Source organism: Arachis hypogaea, chromosome 20 (genome assembly GCF_003086295.3).
Source record: "Arachis hypogaea cultivar Tifrunner chromosome 20, arahy.Tifrunner.gnm2.J5K5, whole genome shotgun sequence".
NCBI lineage: Eukaryota > Viridiplantae > Streptophyta > Magnoliopsida > Fabales > Fabaceae > Arachis > Arachis hypogaea.
Window position 1 is genome coordinate 118,520,829 of NC_092055.1, and position 24,480 is coordinate 118,545,308.

At 36.8% G+C, this 24,480-nt stretch overlaps 1 non-coding gene across 1 annotated transcript; it reads left to right on the forward strand.

Annotated features, from left to right (window-relative positions):
* Window positions 1–19,036: 19,036 nt before the first annotated feature.
* LOC112787812 (small nucleolar RNA R71) lies at window positions 19,037–19,144 on the forward strand. Its single transcript, XR_003195202.1, has one exon. It is a non-coding gene; the product is annotated as a small nucleolar RNA R71 (small nucleolar RNA).
* Window positions 19,145–24,480: the final 5,336 nt, after the last annotated feature.

Here is a 24,480-nt window from a genome sequence, read left to right on the forward strand (position 1 = left end):
GTGTCAATTGCATGTTTTTAAAATTTGTGCATTTTTCGAAAACTCATGCATGTGTTCTTCATGATCTTCAAGTTGTTCTTGACAAGTCTTCTTGTTTGATCTTCATATTTTTCTTGTTTTGTGTCTTTTGTTATTTTTTATATGCATTTTTGCATTCATAGTGTCTAAACATGAAAAATCTCTAATTTTGGTGTCTTGCATGTTTTTCTTTTCTTAAAAATTTTCAAAAATAAGTCTTGATGTTCATCTTGATCTTCAAAGTGTTCTTGGTGTTCATCTTGACATTCATAGTGTTCTTGCATGTTTCCTTTGTTTTGATCCAAAATTTTTATGCATTGAGTCTTTTTGATGTTTTTCTCTTTCCTTGTTAAAATTCAAAAATTAAAAAAATATCTTTCCTTTATTTTCTCATAAATTTTCAAAAATTTGAGTTGACTTATTCAAAACTTTTTAAAATTTAGTTGTTTCTTATGAGTCAAATCAAATTTTCAATTTAAAAATTCTATCTTTTTCAAATCTTTTTCAAAAATCAAATCTTTTTCATTTTTTTCTTTCATATTTTTGAAAACTTTATGATTGATTTTCAAAATCTTTTTCTTATTTCTAATTCATATTTTCGACATTAATGCTAACAATTAATGTGATTGATTCAAAATTTTTAAGTTTGTTACTTGCCTATTAAGAAAGGTTCAATCTTTAAATTTTAAATCATATCTTTTTATTTCTTATTAGTCAAGTAATCAACTTTAATTTTCAAAATCAAATTTTTTTAAATTTTTTTTCAAATCTTTTTCAAAATAAGTTTCAATCACATCTTTTCAAAATCAATTTCAAAATCTTTTCTAACTTCTTATCTTTTCAAATTTGATTTTCAAATCTTTTTCAATTAACCACTTAACTTTTTGTTTGATTCTTATCTTTTTCAAAACTACCTAACTAACTCTCTCTCTCTAATTTTCGAAAATCCCTTCCCTCTTTTTCAAATTTCCTTTTCAATTAACTAATTGTTTTAATTTTAATTTAATTTGATTTCAATTTTAATTTTCGAATTTTAACTTTAATTTTAAAAATATTTTTATTTTATTTTATTTAAATTTTCCAATTTTATTTAATTTTAACTTTAACTTTAACTTTAAGATTTGCAAGATGACCATAGCTTGCTTCAAGCCGACAATCTCCGTGGGATCGACCCTTACTCACGTAAGGTTTATTACTTGGACGACCCAGTGCACTTGCTGGTTAGTTGTGCGAAGTTGTGACAAAGTGTGATTCACGTTTGAGAGCACCAAGTCTATTGGCGCCATTGTTGAGGATCACAATTTCGTGCACCAGTACCCTATGCAATTCAGATGGAATTGTCACAGAGGAAGACGTCCTCATTGAAGGAGACAAGCCCATCACTAAGAAAAGGATGGAGCAAACAAGAGAGCCCACTCATGGACCTCAACAAGAGCATGAGGAAGTTCCTCATCAGGAAATCCCTGAGATACCTCAAGGGATACACTTTCCTCCACAAAACTATTGGGAGCAAATCAACACCTCCTTAGGAGAATTGAGTTCCAACATAGGGCAACTAAGTATGGAGTACCAAGAGCACTCCATTCTCCTCAATGAAATTAGAGAGGACCAAAGAGCCATGAGGGAGGAGCAACAAAGGAAAGGAAGAGACATAGATGAGCTCAAGCACTCCATAAGATCTTCAAGAGGAAGAACTAGCCGCCATCACTAAGGTGGACCCGTTCTTTAATTTCCTTATTCTCATTTTTTTCTGTTTTTCGAAAAATTATGCTTTATGTCTTGTCTATGTTTTTGTCTTTATTACATGATCATTAGTGTCTAGTGTATATGTCTTAAAACTATGAATGTCCTATGAATCCTTCACCTTTCTTAAATGAAAAATATTTTTAATTGCAAAAGAATAAGAAATGCATGATTTCGAATTCTATCTTGAAATTAGTTTAATTATTTTGATGTGGTGGCAATACTTTTTTGTTTTTTGAATAAATGCTTGAATAGTACATATTTTTTAATTTGTTGTTTATGAATGTTAAAGTTGTTGGCTCTTGAAAGAATAATGAAAAAGGAAAAATGTTATTGGTAATTTGAAAAATCATAAAATTGATTCTTGAAGCAAGAAAAAGCAGTGAATAGAAAAAGCTTGCGAAAAAAAAAAAGAGAAATGGCGAAAAAAAAGAGAAAGAAAAAGAAAAAGCAAGCAGAAAAAGCCAATAACCCTTTAAACCAAAAAGCAAAGGTAAAAAGGATCCAAGGCTTTGAGCATTAATGTATAGGAGGGCCCACAGGAATAAAATCCTGGCCTAAGCGGCTAAATCAAGCTGTCCCTAACCATGTGCTTGTGGCGTGAAGGTGTCAAGTGAAAAGCTTGAGACTGAGCGGTTAAAGTCGTGGTCCAAAGCAAAAAGAGTGTGCTTAAGAGCTTTGGGCACCTCTAACTGGGGACTCTAGCAAAGCTAAGTCACAATCTGAAAAGGTTCACCTAGTTATGTGTCTGTGGCATATATGTATCCGATGGTAATACTGGAAAACAAAATGCTTAGGGTCACGGCCAATACTCATAAAGTAGCTGTGTTCAAGAATCAACATACTGAACTAAGAGAATCAATAACACTATCTGAATTCTGAGTTCCTATAGATGCCAATCATTCTAAACTTCAACGGATAAAGTGAGATGCCAAAACTGTTTAGAAGCAAAAAGGCTACAAGTCTCGCTCATCTAATTGAAGCTAATCTTCATTGATAAGTTTGGAATTCATTGTATTTTCTCTTCTTTTTATCCTATTTTGTTTTTAGTTGCTTGGAGACAAGCAACAATTTAAGTTTGGTGTTGTGATGAGCGGATAATTTATACCCTTTTTGGCATTATTTTTACATAGTTTTTTTAGTATGATTTAGTTACTTTTTATTATATTTCTATTAGTTTTTATTCAAAAATCACATTTCTGGACTTTACTATGAGTTTGTGTATTTTTCTATAATTTCAGGTATTTTCTGGCTGAAATTGAGGGACCTGAGCAAAAATTTGATTCAGAGGCTGAAAAAGGACTGCAGATGCTGTTGGATTCTGACCCTCCTACATTCGAAGTAGGTTTTCTGGAGCTACAGAAGCCCAATTGGCGCGCTCTCAATTGCGTTGGAAATTAGACATCCTGGGATTTCCCACAATATATAATAGTCCATACTTTGCCCGACATTTGATAGCTCAAACTGGCGTCTAAAGACAGCCTAAAACATCTTGGCATAAAACGCCCAAACTCGGAGTTAAACGCCCAAACTGGCACCAAAGCTGGCGTTTAACCCCAGAAACAGCCTATGCACATGTAAAGCTCAATGCTCATCCCAAGCACACACCAAGTGGGCCCCGGAAGTGGATTTCTGCATTATCTGCACTTAGTTACTCATTTTCTGTAAACCTAGGTTACTAGTTTAGTATAAAAACTACTTTTAGAGATTTATTTTACATCTTTGGTAGAGCTTTTTGCCATATTTTACGTTTAGAGAGGTTGGCCATTCGGCCATGCCTAGACCTTTTTTACTTATGTATTTTCTACGGTGGAGTTTCTACACCCCATAGATTAAGGTGTGGAGCTCTGCTGTTCTTCATGAATTAATGCAATTGCTACTGTTTTCTATTCAATTCACGCCTACTTCTTCTCCAAGATATACTCTCGTACTTAATTTAGTTAAGTCAGAATGAAGGGGTGACCCGTGACAATCACCCAATCTTTGTTACTCGCTTAGCCAAGATCCGCGTGCCTGACAACCACAAAGCGGTCTACATGATGTTCAACATAGTCATTGGACGACAGTCGGAGTATATTCTCTTGGATATTTAATACACGGACCGAGTCTGTGAGATTAGTATCTTTGTGGTATAGGCTAGAGTTATTGGCAGCCATTCCTGGGATCCAGAAAGTCTAAACCTTGTCTGTGGTATTTCGAGTAGGATCCGGGAAGGAATGACTGTGACGAGCTTCAAACCTGTGAATGTTGGGTGCAAGTGACAGTGTGCAAAAGGATCAATGGATTCTATTCCGACGCTAGCGGGAACCGACAGATAATTAGCCATGCGGTAGCTGTACCTGGTATTTTTCATCCGAGACGAAAAATCTGATAGTTGATTAGCCGTGCAGAAACCGTAGAGGACCATTTTCACTGAGAGGATCTTACAGCTTTCCATGGAAGGAAGTAACACATGATTGGAAGAAGGCAATAGGAAAGTAGAGGTTCAGAAGTAACAAAGCATCTCCAGACGCTTATCTAAAATTCCCACCAATGAATTACATAAGTAACTTTATTTTATTTTATGTTTTATTTATATTTTAATTATCAAAACCTCATAACCCATTGAATCTTCCTGACTGAGATTTACAAGATGACCATAGCTTGCTTCAAGCCGACAATCTCTGTGGGATCGACCCTTACTCACGTAAGGTTTATTACTTGGACGACCCAGTGCACTAGCTGGTTAGTTGTGCGGAGATGTGAAAAGTGTGAACCACGATTTCCGTGCACCACCCACGGAAGTCGGTATCGACCTCCCAACACTTAAAGATTGTGCCGTCCTCGGTGCATGCAAAGAAGTGCAAGTGGACGGGTTGCTACACTGATGCTTTTCTCCAAAGATTGTGCGTAGGAACTTGTTTGTCGCCCCATGTTAAAGTTTTCCGTTTCCCTCCCTCGGTGGCCATCCTGAAAGAAGAGGAAAAAGAAGAAAAGTAACCCAAAAACAAAGATAGAAAACAATTTAAAATATGGTTGGGTTAATGCCAAATGATGAGAGTCTCAATTACATGGTAGTTACAACATGCAAGTGAGAAAACAGTAGAAGCACATGGCAAATCAAGAGTGCAAAAATTTGCAACAATGGGGAAGAGAGTGTGGGTAATGCAAGAAAATATAAATTCATGTCAATGCAAAAGGGATACAGGTAACATAAAAGATTGGCAGTGACAGATAAATAATATCATCTAACAGTGTAAAACAAGTCACCAAGCACCAAAATAATATCAGAAAAGATACAACAGTTGAAAAAAAAACTTAACACCAATGGAAAAATAATAAATTTAGAAAAGAAAAAGAAAATAAAAATATGCACAAAATTAAAATGCAATGAATGAAAGTATGCAAATAGATTAAGTAAAATAGAATAAAAGTGAAGAAGGATGAAAAGTTAAAGAGATGAAGAAGAAGAAGAAAGTAAGAAAGGAAGAAGAAAGAAGGAGAAAGGAGAGAAGAAAAGAAGAAAGAATGATAATAGAAAATAAGTAGGATTGGAGAAGAAAAGATAGGAATTCTGGCGCTGATCTGGATAAACTGTAACTGTACGTCGCATGCGACGCGGACGCGTGGGGCACGCGTTCGCGTGGGTTGGGCTATTTTCAAGTGACGCGGACGCATCAGGGATGCGTTTGCGTGACCTGAATTGTGCTATTGGCGCGAGAGCAGTCTCGCATACGCACAACTCTCTATTTCATACGCACATTGCCAAAATTCAACCGACGCGTGCGCGTGAGGGACACGCACGCGTGGATGGCCTGGAGGGAAAATGACGCGTTCGCGTCATGGACGCGCATGCGTAATGTTGCTCGTGCTCCTAGCACTATTCCAGCATCAAGGCATCATAACTCTCTGCCCAAACCTTGTTTACGCCGATTTTGCAGGGTCACGCGTACGCGTGGGTGACGCGCACATGTGGGAGGCTGATTTTTCAAGTGACGTGGACGCGTTCGCGTGGGCGTGTTTATTCCTAAGGCACGCCTCCAGCCACGCTCCCGCGTGACTCTCTGCTTCTTTTCTTCTTTGTTTCGAAAGCACATATGACGCGTACGCGTCAGCGACGCTTGCGCGTCGCGTGCAAAAACATTTTTTTTAATTAATTTATGTAGAATGCAGTATGTAGCTAATTTATGCAGAAATTATGAATGGATACTGAGAAAAACAAAATAAAATAAAGTTAAGAAGAAAACAAAACAAAATAAAACTAAGACTGAAAAAGAACGATCATACCATAGTGGGTTGTCTCCCACCTAGCACTTTTAGTTAAAGTCCTTAAGTTGGACATTTGGTGAGCTCCTTGTCATGATGGCTTGTGCTTGAACTCATCTTGAAATTTCCACCAATGCTTGGACTTCCAATAAGCTCTATCAATACCAAGTAAATTTCTCAAGCTTTGATGGAGTTCTTCACAAGCGTTGAGCTCCCAAATTTGATCCTCATATATTCCCGGATCCCAAATCTTGTTTCTACACCCGTCTTCAAGTGGATCATGATGATTCCATCCGGTTGGTTCAGCTTTAGAATTCTCATTTAGGCACCCAAACATCCTCCTAGACCCAATTAATTGAGAATTATTCCAACCCTTGCAATTAGGCCTTGAGCTTCCAACCATAACGAACCTAGGATGGTGTTGCCAACCACTAACCATCTCCCTCTTACTCTTAAAGCCACAAAGAGCTCGAAGCTGACCATCTGTGTCAAGTAGCCCATATTCAAGTGGGAAAGTAAAGGTTAAAGATAAGTATTTTACCCACTTGAATGTTGTATTGGATGGTAATGGTTTTGGGGGAGAGGTCTCCAATAGCTTTGGCAAGGTGATTTCAAGCTCCATTCCCTTGTGCTCTCCCTTGGCAACTTCTACCTCTTTGCGAGCTTCTTCAGTTTCAACCTCTTCCTCTTGGTAGCTTTCTTCTAATTTAATCTCTTCTTCATTACTCACCAAGGGCATGGGAGGTTGTGCTTCTTCTTCTTTAATCTCTATCTCTTAATCAACCTCTTCAAAGTCTTTAGCCATGATATGCCTTGGAGGTTGTACACCCTCTTCAACATCAAATTCAAACGTCTTGGAAGGAGGTTCTATGACTGGACTTTCCCATGGAGGTTCTGCATCTCCCAAGTCTTCAACCACTTCTTCCTCTTCAATAATTACTGCTTTGTCCAGTTGTTTTAGTATAAAGTCGTACTCATCCTTGATGATTTCCCTTCCATGACAACTCCTTTCAACTATTCCTTCATCTTCAAGTACAAAATCTAGCTCCTCCTTGTTGACTTCCACCTCTTGACAACTTCCTTCAAGGGTCTCTCCTACCTCTACCTTTAGGGCCTCCTCTAGTTGCTTATGAAGTATGAATTCACGAAGACGATCCCTTCTCTCTTGTTCCATGTTAATAGCATGACTGGGATCATCTTGCTCTTGCATTGATAGATGTGGGTGCTCTTCCATAGAGGGTGGTGATGGGATGGGAAGATCATCATGTGGTTGAAAAGGAAGCACACTAGAGTTTGAGGGTTGAATATTGGAGGTAGAGGGTTGGTTCATATGGGATATAAGATTTTGGAGTGTAAACGTAAGACCAATGATGTTAGAAATGAGTGTGTTATTATCCAATGGAGGTTGGGATGGATAGGAGGGTTCATTTGTTGGAAGAGAGGACTCATAATACGGAGGTGGTTCTTCTTGATAAGGATATGGAGATGGTGAATATTGAGGTGGTGGTTCTGGGTGTGGTTCATATGGTGGTTGGTGTGGTGGATAAGGATTAGGGTCATATAGAGGTGAATGGTTGTAGGTGGCTTGTGAGTATGGTGGTTCAAAGCTATGTTGAGGAGGTGGTTCATAAGCATATGGTGGGGCTTGTTGGTAACTACAAGGGGATCCACCATATTCATCATCTTGATATGCACCCTGGAATGGCTCTTGACCATAGTAATTTGGTGGAGGTTGGTTGTCACGAAAAGGTCCACCATAACTATTGTTTTGGTATGCATCATAGAATGGTTGTTAGTTATAATGCATTGGAGGGGGTTGTTGCCAAGAGGGTTGATCAAATCCTTGTGGCTCCTCCCATCTTTGATTCTTCCAACCTTGATTCCTATTTTCATTATAGTTTCCATTCCTTACAACAACATTGGAACCAAACTTGAAACCATAGGGCTGAGAATTCATAGTAGAAAATAAAAATTAATAAAAATTAATGAAAATAAACTCCTAAAACTAGAAACACTAACAAAGAAACGAAAAAGCAAATATTTACAATAACCTATAATAAGGCACACGTTTGCAATTCCCCGGTAACGGCGCCATTTTGACGAATGGATTTTCTGTTGGTAAAGAATTTAATAAAAGTAATCGCGTTGTAGGTATAGCTTCTAAACCAACAGAGAATCCTTTCGTACAAAAACTTGTTTGTCACTTAAGCAAACCCACTAAAATTTATAACCGAAGTATTTAAACCTCGGATCGTCTCTCAAGGAATTGCAGGGAAGTGTATTTATTATTGGTTATGAGTTTTCTAGGAAATTTGGAGTTTGGGCAATGGGCACAAAAATAATTATAAATTAAAGGAATGAAAATTAATAAGAGGTTTATGTAATTAAAATAAAAGCCTTGATCTGGAGAAGATTAATTGGAAGTTCTATTCTTGTTGGATTTCCCAAGATTAATATTAATAGGTTGTTGTCTCTACTTAGTTATCCTTTACTAAATAAAGGAAAGTCAAGTTGGGAGCCAACTTCTATTCACAAGTCCTAATCCTCACCCTTGTGTTTGGATTAACGTCAGTGGCCAGAGAACCAATCACAAATTAACTCTTGAGTCTTCCAAGTCAAAGGTCTCCAAATATTAATCAACTCCAAAGTCAAGTTGGGAGCCTACTCCATTGACATGGATACCAATTTTGCATACATGTAAAGGGAGTAGGAAGAAGACATGGCAATTAAAATCAATTAAAAATAATCAAGAAATAATATAATTAAATATAAAAATACTTTTGCATTAATAAATTAACAAGAGAAGAAGATAAACTAAAGTAATATAATAAATAAAAAGTAGAAGAAAACTAAATTAAAGGAACATTGAACCTGGAATGAAAAAAACGAAGAAATCCTAAATCCTAAAACCTAGAGAGAGGAGAGAGCCTTTCTCTCTAGAAACTACATCTAAAATCTAAAATTGTGAATAATGAATATTGTATTTATGAATTGATTGATTCCCCCACTTTATAGCCTCTAATCTGTGTTTTTTGGGCTTGGATTTGGGCCGAAAAAGGCCCAGAAATCGCTGGGGGCGACTTCTGCAATTTTCTGCACGTGGCGTCTGTCACGCGTGTGCGTGGGTCACGCGTGCGCATCATTGGAGATTTTCCTTGCCATGCGTACGCGTCAGTCACGCGTACATGTTGTTTGTGCTCTGCGCCAGGCACGCGTCCGCATCGTCCATGCGTGCGCGTCGCTGCCATTTTCTTCAAAACTCCATTTTGTGCGTTCCTTCCATTTTTTGCGTGTTTCCTTTCTGTCCTCTAAGCCATTCCTGCCCTATGAAGCTTGAAAATACTTAATACACAGATCACGTCATCGAATGGTAATAAAGGATAATTAAAATTAACATTTTTAAGGCATAGGAAACATGTTTTCACATATATCATGGAATAAGGAAGGAATTGTAAAACCATGCAAATCTTATGAATAAGTGGGTGAAGAATTGATAAAAACACTCAATTGAGTACAAGATAAACCATAAAATAGTGGTTTATCAATCTTCCACTTGAGCCTTTTTCAACCCAAGGAGGATAATGCATGAGCTCTTTCCAACCCATGGAGAATGATTCATGAGCATATATCTTTATGTTTCTTTTGTTAATTAAAGCAATCAAGTTTAGCATATGTTATAATGTTGTGTTATGAGTTAGTCCTACATTGTCCAAGTCATGAAAATTTTTTCCTCTCATACTAGTATAAATATGCATATGTACCCCATTTTACTTATTAAGTTGAGTTGATTGAGTTATATTTAAATAAGTTGTATGCTTATTTTACTTTAGGATCTTTTGAGAGTAATAGGTACACCATTGGCTTCGCCAACCAAAGTGGGTTCTTAGCTATTTTCACCAATAGGATTATTAACATCGCCAAGATTGGTGACCCAAACAATGTCTCAACATCAGTTTCTCTTAGTTTTACTTACAAGTCATTATGAATAACTATTATAGTATATGATAAAGCCTTGAAGCTTTGAACACAACAAAGATGAGTGGGGATGGTCAAAGAGCTACAAAGAGAGACTCAATTGGTGGCTCACAAAATGAGAAAATTAGCAGAAGTGATTATTGAAATTTCATTACAACAATATATATGTAAAGCTCTAATCAATTTACTCTAATTAGCACTAACTACTTTCTACTGATAGCTAACGAATTCTCACAAACTATTATAATTAAGTTAAGCGTACAACTAACTATCATAACAATTATGTAATACCCTCTCAAACTATGAGTACAGAGGTTCAGCAATCCTAGCTTGATATGACATATAGTGAAGGGAGTTGGAGATAATGCTTTGGTAGTATAGTTATCAGAAACCAATCGGTGATCGAACCAGTTATGTTACTGATTTACTGGTTTATCGATGAGTAAATCAATTGTGTCGACGGCAATGAATGGTGGCTGCCAGAGTGGTGATTGAAGATGGTGGTTGAGGTTGGAGTGCGGTGTGGTGGTTGGATGTAGAAGAACAAAGAAGAAAAGAGAAAATGTGAGTGTTGTGTGAATTAGGGCATTCACATAAGGGGCTTCGCTTTTTGAATTCGTGCGTATGCATCTGCCATGCGTACACATGTATTGTCAGGAGGTTCGCATTAATGCGTACGCATGGTGTACACACAAAATCATTTCAATTCAGGTTTGATACTGTGTGTACGCATGATTTCAAGCTTTATGCGTACGCATAATTCTCGCACAAATAACTTTTGTCTTCTGGAAAGGTATCGTGCGTACGCATCTTCCATGCGTATGCATGATGTGAATTTTTTTTACATGCATAGCTAAGCCTAAAAAGAACTTTTCAACCTACTTTCTAACATCCTAAAGACAAAATCTACTAAAAAATTACTTGAAAACTTAATAATGCAATAAAGATAGAAAATCAAATTAAGAAAGCTACAAACTATTTCAAAAGTGACATCAAACAAGATATTCAAGCATGCAATTAATAATAAAAATTTACCTAAACAAGCTAATAACTAAGAGAAATTTGTACAAGAATAATAAAAACAAGTGAAGGTTGGAAGATTTTACCATAGTGGAATGTCTCCCACCTAGCACTTTTATTTATTGTCCTTAAGTTGGACATTTTGGTGAGCTCTTGTCATAGAGGTTTATGTTTGAATTCATCTTTATACTTCCACCAATTCTTGGACCAAGTATGCTCCAAAATTCCCAATTAAGTGCATCAAGTTTTCAAAACATTCAAACAAGCAAAGAGCTCCCAAAATTGTTGATCCCCACTTTGTATCCCGAGATCCCAAACCTTGTTTTTGTACCCATCTTCTAGTTGATTCTTATGATTCCATCTGGGTGATAAGACTTCAGAATTCTCACTTAAATGTCAAAGCTTCCTCCTAGATCCATTCAATTGAGCATTGCACCATCTTCAAAACTCCAACCTTGAGGTTTCAACCCTAATGAGACTTAATTCATGCTGCCAACCACTACCCATCTCTCTCTTTCTATTCAATCCATAAATAGCTCTAAGTTGACCATCCGTTTCTGGCAAACCATGTTCAAGTAGGCCAATAAAGCTAAAGGATAAGATTTTTACCAATGAAAATGATGTGATGGATGGTGGTGACTTAGGAAGAGAGACTTCCAATGGTTTTTGGCAATGTGATCTCCACTCCCTTTTACTCCTCTTGAATAACTTTCACCTCTTGACAAGCTTCCTCAAATTCTATTCCTTGCTCACCAACTTCTTCTGACTCTTCCTCATTACTCAAGTCCTGTCTCGGAGGTTGTGCACGGTCCTCCTCAACATCAATTTCACACTTTATGGAGGAAGGTTCAACAATCTCAACAAGATCATTAGTTGGAGTGAAAGTTTCTTCAACCTTAGAATCCACCTCTTGCTCAAGTCCTCTTAACTCTTCAACCACTTCTTCAAATTCATCAAGCTCAACTACCTCCACTTGTTGCAAGTCATGCTTCAACTCCTCTTCTTTCTCTTGAGGTTCCAAGCTCTTTTCCACCCCACATTTTTCAATTGAAGTTGATTCTTCAAATTCATCCATGAAAGTGCTTGAATTGTTGCAAAGGCCAATCGGGTTAAAGCTTTGGCTAAGGTAACCATGATAGCGTTTTAACGCTCGATTAATTCTTATTTTTCCTTTCTCGCCTGACTTTGTTCTTGAAGAAAGGAGCGGAGAGTATCATCTATGGAGTGACTCCCAAAAACTTGACACAGTTCACACATCAACTCCTCTTCCTCCATTTGGGGCTCCAAGCTCTCTTCCACACTATGCTCTTTAGTTGAAACTAATTCTTCGCATCCATTAACAGGAGTGTTTTGATTGCCGTGTGAGCGAAGTGAGGTTAAACGAGATATAGAGTCTGTTAAGAAAGCCATGATAGCATTGTGCCTATAGGTTTCTGATGGAAAAGAGAATTCATCATGTGGGTAAAAGTTTTCATATATGGGAGGTGGTTCATAAGGGTGAGAGTGTTGAGGTTGTGTATATGGAGGTTGTTGGTCAAGTGGGTTTGAAAGTATTGGTGTTAGAATGGTGGTAGTTCTAAGTGTAGTTCATATAGCTCATATGGTTACTTTTAAGGCACATAAAATTGGTGGTATGGTGGATATGGATTAGGATCTTATGGAGGTGTTTGGTGGTAAGATGGGACTTGTGAGTATGGTAGTTAAGGACAATGTTGAGGAGGTAATTAATAGGCATATGGTGATTGTTGATAAACATAGGGAGGCCCACCATATCCATTTGATTGGTATGCATTATGAGGTGGATTGTGATCATAGTAGACTAGAGGAGGTTATTGCCATGAAGGATGTCCATATGAATGTGGCTCCCCCTGTGATTGTTTTTTCGATCCCTAATGTGAACCATCATTGAAGTTTTCATTTCCTACAATATAGTTACAACCAAACTCAAAGTCAAAAGGGTGAGAATTCATAATGAAAAGAGGAAATAAAAAAATCTATCAAGAAACAACAAAAACAAACTCCTAACTACTAGCAAAAACAAGCTAACAACCAGTAAAAGCAAACTATTCACAATATTAACATATTCAAAATAACCAAAATATGGCACACATTTACAATTACCCAACAACGCCAAAAACTTGATGCGAGCCAAATGTTAGTTCAAAATTTATCAAAAAGAATCTCATCGCAAGTATAGTTTCAAACCAACAAATGACCCGTATTAGAGTTTAGATAAGTTTTCACAATACAAATCAATAAATACCAGGAGTTTTAAATCCCAGGTCATCTCAAAGAAATTGCAGTGAGGTGTGTGTATAGTGAATGGAATTGTGATCACACTTTTCACAACTCCGGTACAACTAACCAGCAAGTGCACTGGGTCGTCCAAGTAATAAAACCTTACGCGAGTAAGGGTCAATCCCACGGAGATTGCCGGCTTGAAGCAAGCTATGGTCATCCTGTAAATCTTAGTCAGGCGGATTCAATTGGTTATGAGTTTTGATAATTGAAAGATAAATAAAACGTAAATTAAAATAAAGGTACTTATGTAATTCATTGGTGGGAATTTCAGATAAGCGTTTGGAGATGCTTTGTTGCTTCTGAACCTCTGCTTTCCTATTGTCTTCATCCAATCACGCATGCTCCCTTCCATGGCAAGCTGTATGTTGGTGGATCACCGTTGTCAATGGCTAACATCCATCCTCTCAGTGAAAATGGTCCAGGCACGGCTTCTGTACGGCTAATCATCTATCGAATCTCTCATCTCGGATGAAAAATACCAGGCACAGCTACCACACGGCTAATCATTCGTCGGTTCTTACTTGTGTCGGAATAGGATCTCTCTATCCTTTTGCACACTGTCACTGCGCCCAACATTCGTGAGTTTGAAGCTTGTTTGTTCTAGCCTTTACCACGAAGGTTCTGATCTCTGTGAGTTTGACTGCTCTATTGTCAGGAGATGAAAGTCAAAGTCACGAACCAGAGGCCTAAGAGATTATACTCCGACTGTCATCCAATGACTACGTTGAACATCATGTAGACCGCTTGTGGTTGTCAGGCACGCGGATCTTGGCTAAGCGAGTAATAAAGATAGTGGATGATTGTCACGGGTCACCCCTTCATTCTGACTTAACTGAATTAAGAACGAGAGTATATCTTGGAGAAGAGACATGCATGAATTGAAAGAGAAACAATAGTACTTTCATTAATAAATGAAGAACAGCAGAGCTCCACACCTTAATCTATGAGGTGTAGAAACTCCACCGTAGAAAATACATAAGAGAAAAATGTCTTGCCATGGCTGTGTGGCCAGCCTCCAAATGTGAAAAGTGGCATAAGCTCCCTGAATACAATAGTAAAAAGTGTTATTTATACTAAACTAGTTACTAAGGATTACAGAAAATAAGTAATAAGTTCAGATAGTGCATAAATCCCCTTTCGGGGCCCACTTGGTGTATGCTTGGACTAAACATTGAGCTTTACATGTGCATAGGCCTTTTCTAGAGTTAAACGCCAGCTTGGATGCCAGTTTGGGCGTTTAACTCCAGTTCTGGTGCCAGTTCCGGCGTTTTACGCCTAAAAATGAGTCTCTAGCTGGAATTGAATGCCATTTTGGGCCATCAAATCTCGGACAAAGTATGGACTATTATATATTGCTGGAAAGCCCAAGATGTTAGATTTCCATTAAAATTGAGAACGCACCAATTGGACTTCTGTAGCTCCAGAAAAACGCATTTGAGTACAGGGAGGTCAGAATCCAACAGCATCTGCAGTCCTTTCTCAGCCTATGAATAAGATTTTTGCTCAGGTCCCTCAATTTCAGTCAGAAAATACCTGAAATTACAGAAAAACACACAAACTCATAGTAAAGTCTAGAAATGTGATTTTGTCATAAAAACTAATAAAAATATAATAAAAAGTAACTAAAACATATTAAAAAGTATGTAAAAACAATGCCAAGAAGCGTATAAATTATCCGCTAATCACAACACCAAACTTAAATTGTTGCTTGTCCCCAAGAAACTAAAAACAAGATAGGATAAAAAAAAGAGAAAATACAATAAATTTCAAAATATCAATAAAGCTTAGCTCCAATTAAATGAGCGGGACTAGTAGCTTTTTGCTTCTGAACAGTTTTGGCATCTCACTTTATCCTTTGAAGTCATAATGATTGGCATCCATAAGAACTCAGAATTCAGATAGTATTATTGATTCTCTTAGTTTAGTATGTTGATTCTTGAACACAACTACTTTATGAGTCTTGGCCGTGACCCTTAGCATTTTGTTTTCCAGTATTACCACCGGATACATAAATGCCACAGACACATAACTGGGTGAATCTTTTCAGATTGTGATTCAGCTTTGCTAGAGTCTAAAGTTAGAGGTGCCCAGAGTTCTTAAGCACACTCTTTTTGCTTTGGATCACGACTTTTACCACTCAGTCTCAAGCTTTTCACTTGGACCTTCATGACACAAGCACATCGTTAGGGACAGCTTGATTTAGCCGCTTAGGCCAGGATTTTATTCCTTTGGGCCCTCCTATCCATTAATGCTCAAAGCCTTGGATCCTTTTTATCCTTGCCTTTTAGTTTAAAGGGTTATTGGATTTTTCTACTTGCTTTTTCTTTTTCTTTATTTTTCGCCACATTTTTTCGCAAGCTTTGTGTTTTTCACTGCTTTTTCTTGCTTCAAGAATCAATTTTATGATTTTTCAGATTATCAATAACATTTCTCTTTTTTCATTATTCTTTCAAGAGCCAACAATTTTAACATTCATAAAATTCACTATAAAAAATATGCATTGTTCAAGCATTCATTCAGAAAACAAAAAGTATTGCCACCACATCAAAATAATTAAACTATTTTCAAGATAGAATTCGAAATTCATGTACTTCTTTTTCTTTTTCAGAAAACATTTTTCATTTAAGAAAAGTGAAAGATTCATGGAACATTCATAGCTTTAAGACATAGACACTAAATAATAATGATCATGTAATGAAGACACAAACATAGTCAAAACATAAAGCATAAAAACCGAAAATAGAAAAGAAAATAAACAAGGAGATTAAAGAATGGGTCCACATTAGTGATGGTGGCTTCTTCTTCCTCTTGAAGAACCAATGGAGTTCTTGAGCTCATATATGTCTCTTCCTTGCCTTTGTTGCTCCTCTCTCATGGCCTTTTGGTCCTCTCTGATTTCATGGAGGATGATGGAGTGCTCTTGGTGCTCCACTCTTAGTTGCTCCATGTCGGAACTCAATTCTCCTAAAGAGGTGTTGAGTTGCTCCCAATAGTTGTGTGGAGGGAAATGCATCCCTTGAGGCATCTCAGGGATTTCTTGATGAGAAACTTTCTCATGCTCTTGTTGAGGTCCATGAGTGGGCTCTCTTGTTTGCTCCATCCTCTTTCTAGTGATGGGTTTTTGAGATGAATCTCTCCATCTCCCATGACTCGGAGTTGGAAGCAACTGCCTTCCCTTTCCTCTTCCTAGAGGTTTCTCTGGCCTTAGGTGCCATTAAGGGTTATAGAAAAACAAAAAACAGAGCTTTTTTCCACACCAAACTTAAAAAGTTTGCTCGTCCTCGAGCAAAAGAAGAAAGAAGGGATTAGAGGAAGAAGAGATGGAGGAGATGGAGGTGTGTGAATAGTTTGGCCAAGGGGGGTTTGAGGTGGTTATGATGTGTGAAAATGAAGGAGTGATGAAGGGCTTATAGAGGAGTGGAGTGGAGAGGGAATTCTTGTAATAGGGGTTGGGTTTGGGAGGGAGATGGTTTAAATTTGAATGGGTGGGGGTAGGTGGGTTGTATGATGGTTTTGGAGGAGAAATAGAGATGATTGGGGGAGGTTATTTTGGGAAAGAGGGTTATGGAAAGGTGTGAAAAGGAGAGAAAAAGAGTTGGGGTAGGTGGGGATCCTGTGGGGTCCATAGATCTTAAGGTGTCAAGGAATTCTGCTCCCTGCACCTTTCTGGCATTTAAACGCCAGTCTGCTGCCTTTCCTGGCATTAAACGCCAGGCTGATGCCCCTTTCTGGCATTTAACGCCAGCCAGACACCATTTTCTGGTGTTAAACGCCAGTCTGTCTGCCAATTCTGGCGTTTAACGCCCAGAATGTTGCCAGACTGGGCGTTAAATGCCCATTCTACTATCCTTACTGGCATTTGAATGCCAGTAAGCCTGTTCTCCAGGGTGTGCTATTTTTTATGCTGTTTTTGAGTCCGCTTTAACTCTACAGCTGTTTTTGTGACTCCACATGATCATCAACCTAAAGAAAACATAAACTAACAATGGAAAATGAAATGAAAAAGTAATTAACATAGATAAATAAGATTGGGTTGCCTCCCAATAAGTGCTTCTTTAATGTCAATAGCTTGACAGTAAGCTCTTACAGAGCTTCACAGATACTCAGAGCATGATTGTGGCCTCCCAACACCAAACTTAGAGTTTGAATGTGGGGACTTTGCTTGACTCTATATGGAGAGAATTGGATGAAGCTTTTCATGCTTCTTCTCCATGTTTACAGAAGAAGATCCTTGAGCCTTAAACACAAGGTAGTCCTCATTCAATTGAAGGACTAACTCTCCTCTGTCCACATCAATCACAACCCTTGCTGTGGCTAGGAAGGGTCTTCCAAGGATGATGGAGTCATCCTCATCCTTTCCAGTGTCTAGGATTATGAAGTCAGCAGGGATGTAAAGGCCTTCAACATTCACTAAGACATCCTCTACAAGTTCATAAGCCTATTTCATTGATTTGTCTGCCATCTCTAGTGAGATTCTTGTAGCTTGTACCTCAAGGATCCTTAGTTTCTCCATTACAGAGAGTGGCATGAGGTTTATACCTGACCCCAGGTCACACAGAGCCTTCTCAAAGGTCATGGTGCCTATGGTACAAGGTATTAAGAACCTTCTGGGATCCGGTTTCTGTTGAGGTAATTTCTGCTGAACCAAGGAATTCAGTTCATTGATGAGCAATGGAGGTTCATCCTCCTAAGTCTCATTACCAAATAACTTGACATTCAGCTTCATGATTGCTCCTAGATACTGAGCAACTTGCTCTTCAACAATATCTTCATCCTCTTCAGATGAAGAATACTCATCAGAGCTCATGAATGACAACAGTAAATTTAGTAGAATCTCTATGGTCTCTGTATGAGCCTCAGATTCCTTTGGTTCCTCATTACGGAACTCCTTAGTGGTCAGTGAATGTCCATTGAGGTCTTCCTCACTGGAAATCACTGCCTCTTCCTCCTCTATAGGTTCGGCCACTTTGGATATATTGATGGCCTTGCACTCTCTCTTTGGATTCTCTTCTGTATTGCTTGGGAGAGTACTATGAGGGATTTCAGTAACTCTTTTACTCAGCTAACCCACTTGTGCCTCTAAATTTCTGATGGAGGACCTTGTTTCAGTCATGAAACTGAGAGTGGTCTTAGATAGATCAGAGACTATGGTTGATAAGTCAGAGAGGCTTTGCTTAGAATTCTCTGTCTGTTGGTGAGAAGATGATGGAAAAGGCTTGCTATTGCCAAACCTATTTCTCCCACCATTATTATTATTGAAGCCTTGTTGAGCCTTCTGTTGATCCTTCCATGAGAAATTTGGATGATTTCTCCATGAAAGATTATAGGTGTTTCCATGAGATTCTCCCATGTAATTCACCTTTTCCATTGCAGGATTCTCAGGGTCATAAGCTTCTCCTTCAGAGGAGGCTTCTTTAGTACTGCCGGATGCAGCTTGCATTCCAGTCAGATTCTGAGAAATTATATTGACTTGCTGAGTCAATATTTTATTCTGAGCCAATATGGCATTCAGAGTATCAATCTCAGGAACTCCTTTCTTCTGAGTCATCCCATTATTCACAGGATTTCTTTTAGAAGTATACATGAACTGGTTATTTACAACCATTTCAATGAGTTCCTGGGCTTCTGCAGGTGTTTTCTTCAGATGAAGAGATCCACTAGTAGAGTGGTCCAATGACATCTTAGACAATTCAAACAGACCATCATAGAATATACCTAAGATGCTCCATTCTGAAAGCATGTCAGAAGGACACCTTCTGATCAATTGCTTGTATCTTTTCCAAGCTTCATAGAGGGATTCACCTTCCTTCTGTCTAAAAGTTTGGACTTCCACTCTAAGCTTGCTCATCTTTTGAGGTGGAAAGAATTTGGCCAAGAAAGTATTGACCAACTTTTCCCAAGAGTTCAGGCTTTCTCTAGGTTGTGAGTCCAACCATATCCTAGCTCTGTCTCTTACAGAAAAGGGGAAAAGCATAAGTCTGTAGACCTCGGGATCAACCCCATTGGTCTTAACAGTGTCACAGATTTGTAAGAATTCAGCTAAGAACTGATGAGGATCTTCCAATGGAAGTCCATGAAACTTGCAATTCTGATGCATTAGAAAAACTAATTGAGGCTTAAGCTCAAAGTTGTTTGCTCCGATTGCAGGAATTGAGATGCTTCTTCCATAGAAGTTAGAAGTTGGTGCAGTAAAGTCACCAAGCATCTTCCTTGCATCTCCATCATTGTTCTCAGGTTCGGCTGCCATGTCTGCCTATTTTTCAAAATTTGCTGTAAGGTCTTCTCCGGAGTGTTGTGCTTTAGCTTCTCTTAGCTTCCTCTTCAGAGTCCTTTCAGGTTCAGGATCAGCTTCAACAAGAATGTTTTTATCCCTGTTCTTGCTCATATAAAAAAAAAAGAGAACAAAGAGAGAATGGGAATCCTCTATGTCACAGTATAGAGATTCCTTTATGTGTCAGAGGAAAAGAAGAATAGAAGAATGAGGTAGAGAGAGAATAAGAAGAATTCGAACACAGAGAGAGGGAGAGGGTTCGAATTATTAGATGAGAAGTGTTAGTTAAAAAGAAATAAAATAAAATTAGAATTTAAAACAATTAGTTAATTAAAAAGAATTTTGAAAAAGTGGTTAGTTGTTTTCGAAAATGAGAAGTGAAAAAGTAGTTAGGTGGTTTTGAAAAAGATAAAAAATAGTAAATTTTTAAAATTAAAACAAACAAGTCAAGTAGTTAGTTGAAAAAGATTTGAAAATAAATTTTGAAAAGATAAGAAGTTAGAAAAAGATTTTGAAAGTAAAATTTTAAAAAGATATGATTGAAATTTATTTTGAAAAAGAATTGAAAAAGAAATTAAAAAGATTTGATTTTTAAAATTAAAGTTGATGACTTGACTAACAAGAAACTAAAAGATATGATTCTAGAATTTAAAGATTGAACCTTTCTTAACAAGAAAGTAACAAACTTGAATATTTTTTTTTTGAATCAAAACATTAATTGTTAGCAAGGATTTTCGAAAATATGAAATAAAATTAAGAAAAAAATTTTGAAAAATTAGTTTTAAAATTTTCAAAAACATTAAAAGAAAAATGAAAAAGATTTTGAAAAATTTTAAGAATGAAATTCGAAAATCATAAAAAAAATAAAAAAGAATTGATTTTGAAAAATATTTGAAAAGATAAAGTTTTTAAATTGAAATTTTGACTTGACTAACAAGAAAAACTAAATTTTAAAAATTTTTGACCAAGTCAACTCAAAATTTCGAAAATTATGAGAAGAATAAGGAAAATATATTTTTTTGACTTTTGAATTTTTAATGAGGAGAGAGAAAAACAACAAAATGAAACAAAATATAAAAATTTAAGATCAAAACAAATAATGCATGCAAGAACACTTTGAATGTCAAGATGAACACCAAGAACACTTTGAAGATCATGATGAACATCAAGAACATATTTTTGAAAATTTTTAAGAAAAGAAAGACATGCAAGATACCAAACTTAAAAATTTTTAAACTTTAGACACTGATAATTTGAAAATGCATATGAAAAACAAGAAAAGACACAAAACAAGAAAATGTAAAGATCAAACAAAGAAAATCATCAAGAACAACTTGAAGATAATCAAGAACATAATGCATGAATTTTCGAAAATTTTAAGAAAATTAAAAAATACAATTGACACCAAACTTAAAATTTGACACAAGACCCAAACAAGAAACACAATTTTTTTGGTTTTTATGAATTTATTAAATTTTTTTTATATTTTTTTCGAAATTATTTTTGAAAAAGAAAATAAAGGAAATCAAAATTTTTAATAAGAATTCCAGGATTCATGCAATGTTAGTCTAAAGCTTCGGTCCAAAAGAATTACACATGGCCAAATGGCCAGCCAAGCTTTAGCAAAGAATTATAAATGAGAATCCAAAGGCTCCTCCAATAGCTGCAATGATAAGTGGAAGCTTCAGTCCAAAAGATTAGACATGGCTTAATAGCCAGCCAAGCTTCAACATATCATCATGGAGCTTTAAGGTGGAATTCATTCTTAAAATTTTTGAAGAATATTTTTTTCGAAAACTTTTTTTTGAAGTATTTTTAAAAACTTTGTGAAAAGAAAATAAAGGTTGAAACAAGAAAGAAGGTTACCTAATCTAAGCAACAAGATGAACCGTCAGTTGTCCAAACTCAAACAATCCTCGGCAACGGCGCCAAAAACTTGGTGCACGGAATTGTGATCACACTTTTCACAACTCCGGTACAACTAACCAGCAAGTGCACTGGGTCGTCCAAGTAATAAAACCTTACGCGAGTAAGGGTCGATCCCACGGAGATTGCCAGCTTGAAGCAAGCTATGGTCATCCTGTAAATCTTAGTCAGGCGGATTCAATTGGTTATGAGTTTTGATAATTGAAAGATAAATAAAACATAAATTAAAATAAAGGTACTTATGTAATTCATTGGTGGGAATTTCAAATAAGCGTTTGGAGATGCTTTGTTGCTTCTGAACCTCTGCTTTCCTATTGTCTTCATCCAATCATGCGTGCTCCCTTCCATGGCAAGCTGTATGTTGGTGGATCACCGTTGTCAATGGCTACCATCCGTCCTCTCAGTGAAAATGGTCCAGGCACGGCTTCTGTACGGCTAATCATCTGTCGGATCTCTCGTCTCAGATGAAAAATACCAAGCACAGCTACCACACGGCTAATCATCTATCGGTTCTCACTTGTGTCGAAATAGGATCTCTCTATCCTTTTGCACATTGTCACTGCGCCCAACATTCGTGAGTTTGAAGCTCGTTTGTTCTAGCCTTTACCACGAAGGTTCTAATCTCTGTGAGTTCAACTGCTCTGTTGTCAGGAAATTCAAGTCAAAGTCACGAACCAGAGGCCTAAGAGATTATACTCCGACTGTCATCCAATGACTACGTTGAACATCATGTAGACCGCTTGTGGTTGTCAGGCACGAAGATCTTGGCTAAGCGAGTAATGAAGATAGTAGGTGATTGTCATGGGTCACCCCTTCATTCTGACTTAACTGAATTAAGAACGAGAGTATATCTTGGAGAAGAGACATGCATGAATTGAAAGAGAAACAATAGTACTTTCATTAATTCATGAAGAACAGCAGAGCTCCGCACCTTAATCTATGAGGTGTAGAAACTCCACCGTAGAAAATACATAAGAGAAAAATGTCTTGGCATGGCCGAGTGGCCAGCCTCCAAATGTGAAAAGTGGCATAAGCTCCCTGAATACAATAGTAAAAAGTGTTATTTATACTAAACTAGTTACTAAGGATTACAGAAAATAAGTAACTAAGTGCAGATAGTGTAGAAATCCACTTCTAGGGCCCACATGGTGTGTTCTTGGGCTAAGCATTGAGCTTTACACGTGCATAGGCCTTTTCTAGAGTTAAACACTAGCTTGGATTCCAATTTGGGCGTTTAACTCCAGTTCTGGTGCCAGTTCCGGCGTTTTACGCCAGAAAAGGGTTTCTGGCTAGCGTTGAACGCCAGTTTGGGCCATCAAATCTCGGGAAAAGTATGAACTATTATATATTTCTGGAAAGCCCAAGATGTTATCTTTCCAGCTCAATTGAGAACGCGCCAATTGGACTTCTGTAGCTCTAGAAAATTGTGTTTGATTGCAAGGAGGTCAAAATCTAACAGCATCTGTAGTCCTTTCTCAGCCTCTGAATCAGATTTTTGCTCAGGTCCCTCAATTTCAGCCAGAAAATACCTGAAATTATAGAAAAATACACAAACTCATAGTAAAGTCCAGAAATGTGATTTTTGCATAAAAACTAATAAAAATATAATAAAAAGTAACTAAAACATATTAAAAACTATGTAAAAATAATGCCAAAAAGCGTAAAAATTATCCACTCATCAGTGTATTGTTGGCTATGAGAAAAAAAAAGGGGTTGAATCCAAAAGACAAGAAATTAAATTGCACAAAAATAAAGAGAAAACAAGGAAATTCAAGTGGTAAAACATATCTTGACAAGGATTGAGAGTTAAGGTTTCCTATCCAAGTCGTTGACCACAAATATGGTCATTAAGAAGAGTTAATCCTACTTCTTCATCCCTAAACATCGGGAGAAAGTAAAATAGGCATAATTGATTTTAATCCATAAGTTCTAGCCAACTTACTAATTAGACTTAGCAAAAGACTAGCGTCAGTGAAAACAAAACCAATTAACAACCCTAAATTACCAATCAATACTGGACATCAATGACTCAAGGTCACCTAAGTCCTCAATTCCAAGCCAAGAATGCAAAATTCTACTCTAAAACTAAGAAAGGCATTTTAACAAACACTTGGAATAAATAAAAGAAAAATCATAGTAAATTGCATGAATAATAAAATTTATAACTAACCAAAGGAAGAAAGCAATAACCACAATTCAAATAAGCAATAATAAACATGAAAACATAAAATTGCATAAAAAGAAAATTTAAATTCAATCATTGTTCATAAACCAAATTTAACAAAATTAAGGAAACTAACAAGTAAAACTAAATAAACTAAGATGCTAGAACAATAAAAAGTAAAGAAAACTAAACTAGAAAAGGATTAAAACCTAAATCTAAGGAGAATTTAACCTAAGAAACTACTAAAAATCCTAAAATCCTAAAGAGAAGTTAGAGCTTCTCTCTCTAGGAATTAACCTAAAACATGACTCTAACTACTACTACACTACTTCCCACACTACTTGGTTCATCCCCATTGAGTCTTGCTTCCACATGCATAAAAACGGAGTTTGATTGGGCCAAAATTGAGCCTGAAATCGTGAGCCACATGTTTACTTAAGTAAATCACCTGCTGCTACTCGTGCGTACGCATCTACTAGCAACGACAGACCTACACAGGCAAAGAGGGGGCACTTGCCCCCACTCTCATTTTAATTTTTTTAAATATATATATATATATGTTTCCATTTTAAATTATAAAAAATTCTACTATAAATAAATTAAATCCAATTATTTAGAGTCCTAAATCCATTTTATCTTTCTATCATTTTGACTATTAGTTAACCTAATCAAATTTAGTCTTCTCTCATTTTTAAATTTCAGCCGTCACCACTCCTTTATTCTCTTAAACCTTCTTTTCAATTTTATATTTTCAACCGTCTTTTTCTATTTTTTGTCTAGTGGTTATCTTCTCTTCATCAAAAGGTAAATTTTAAAT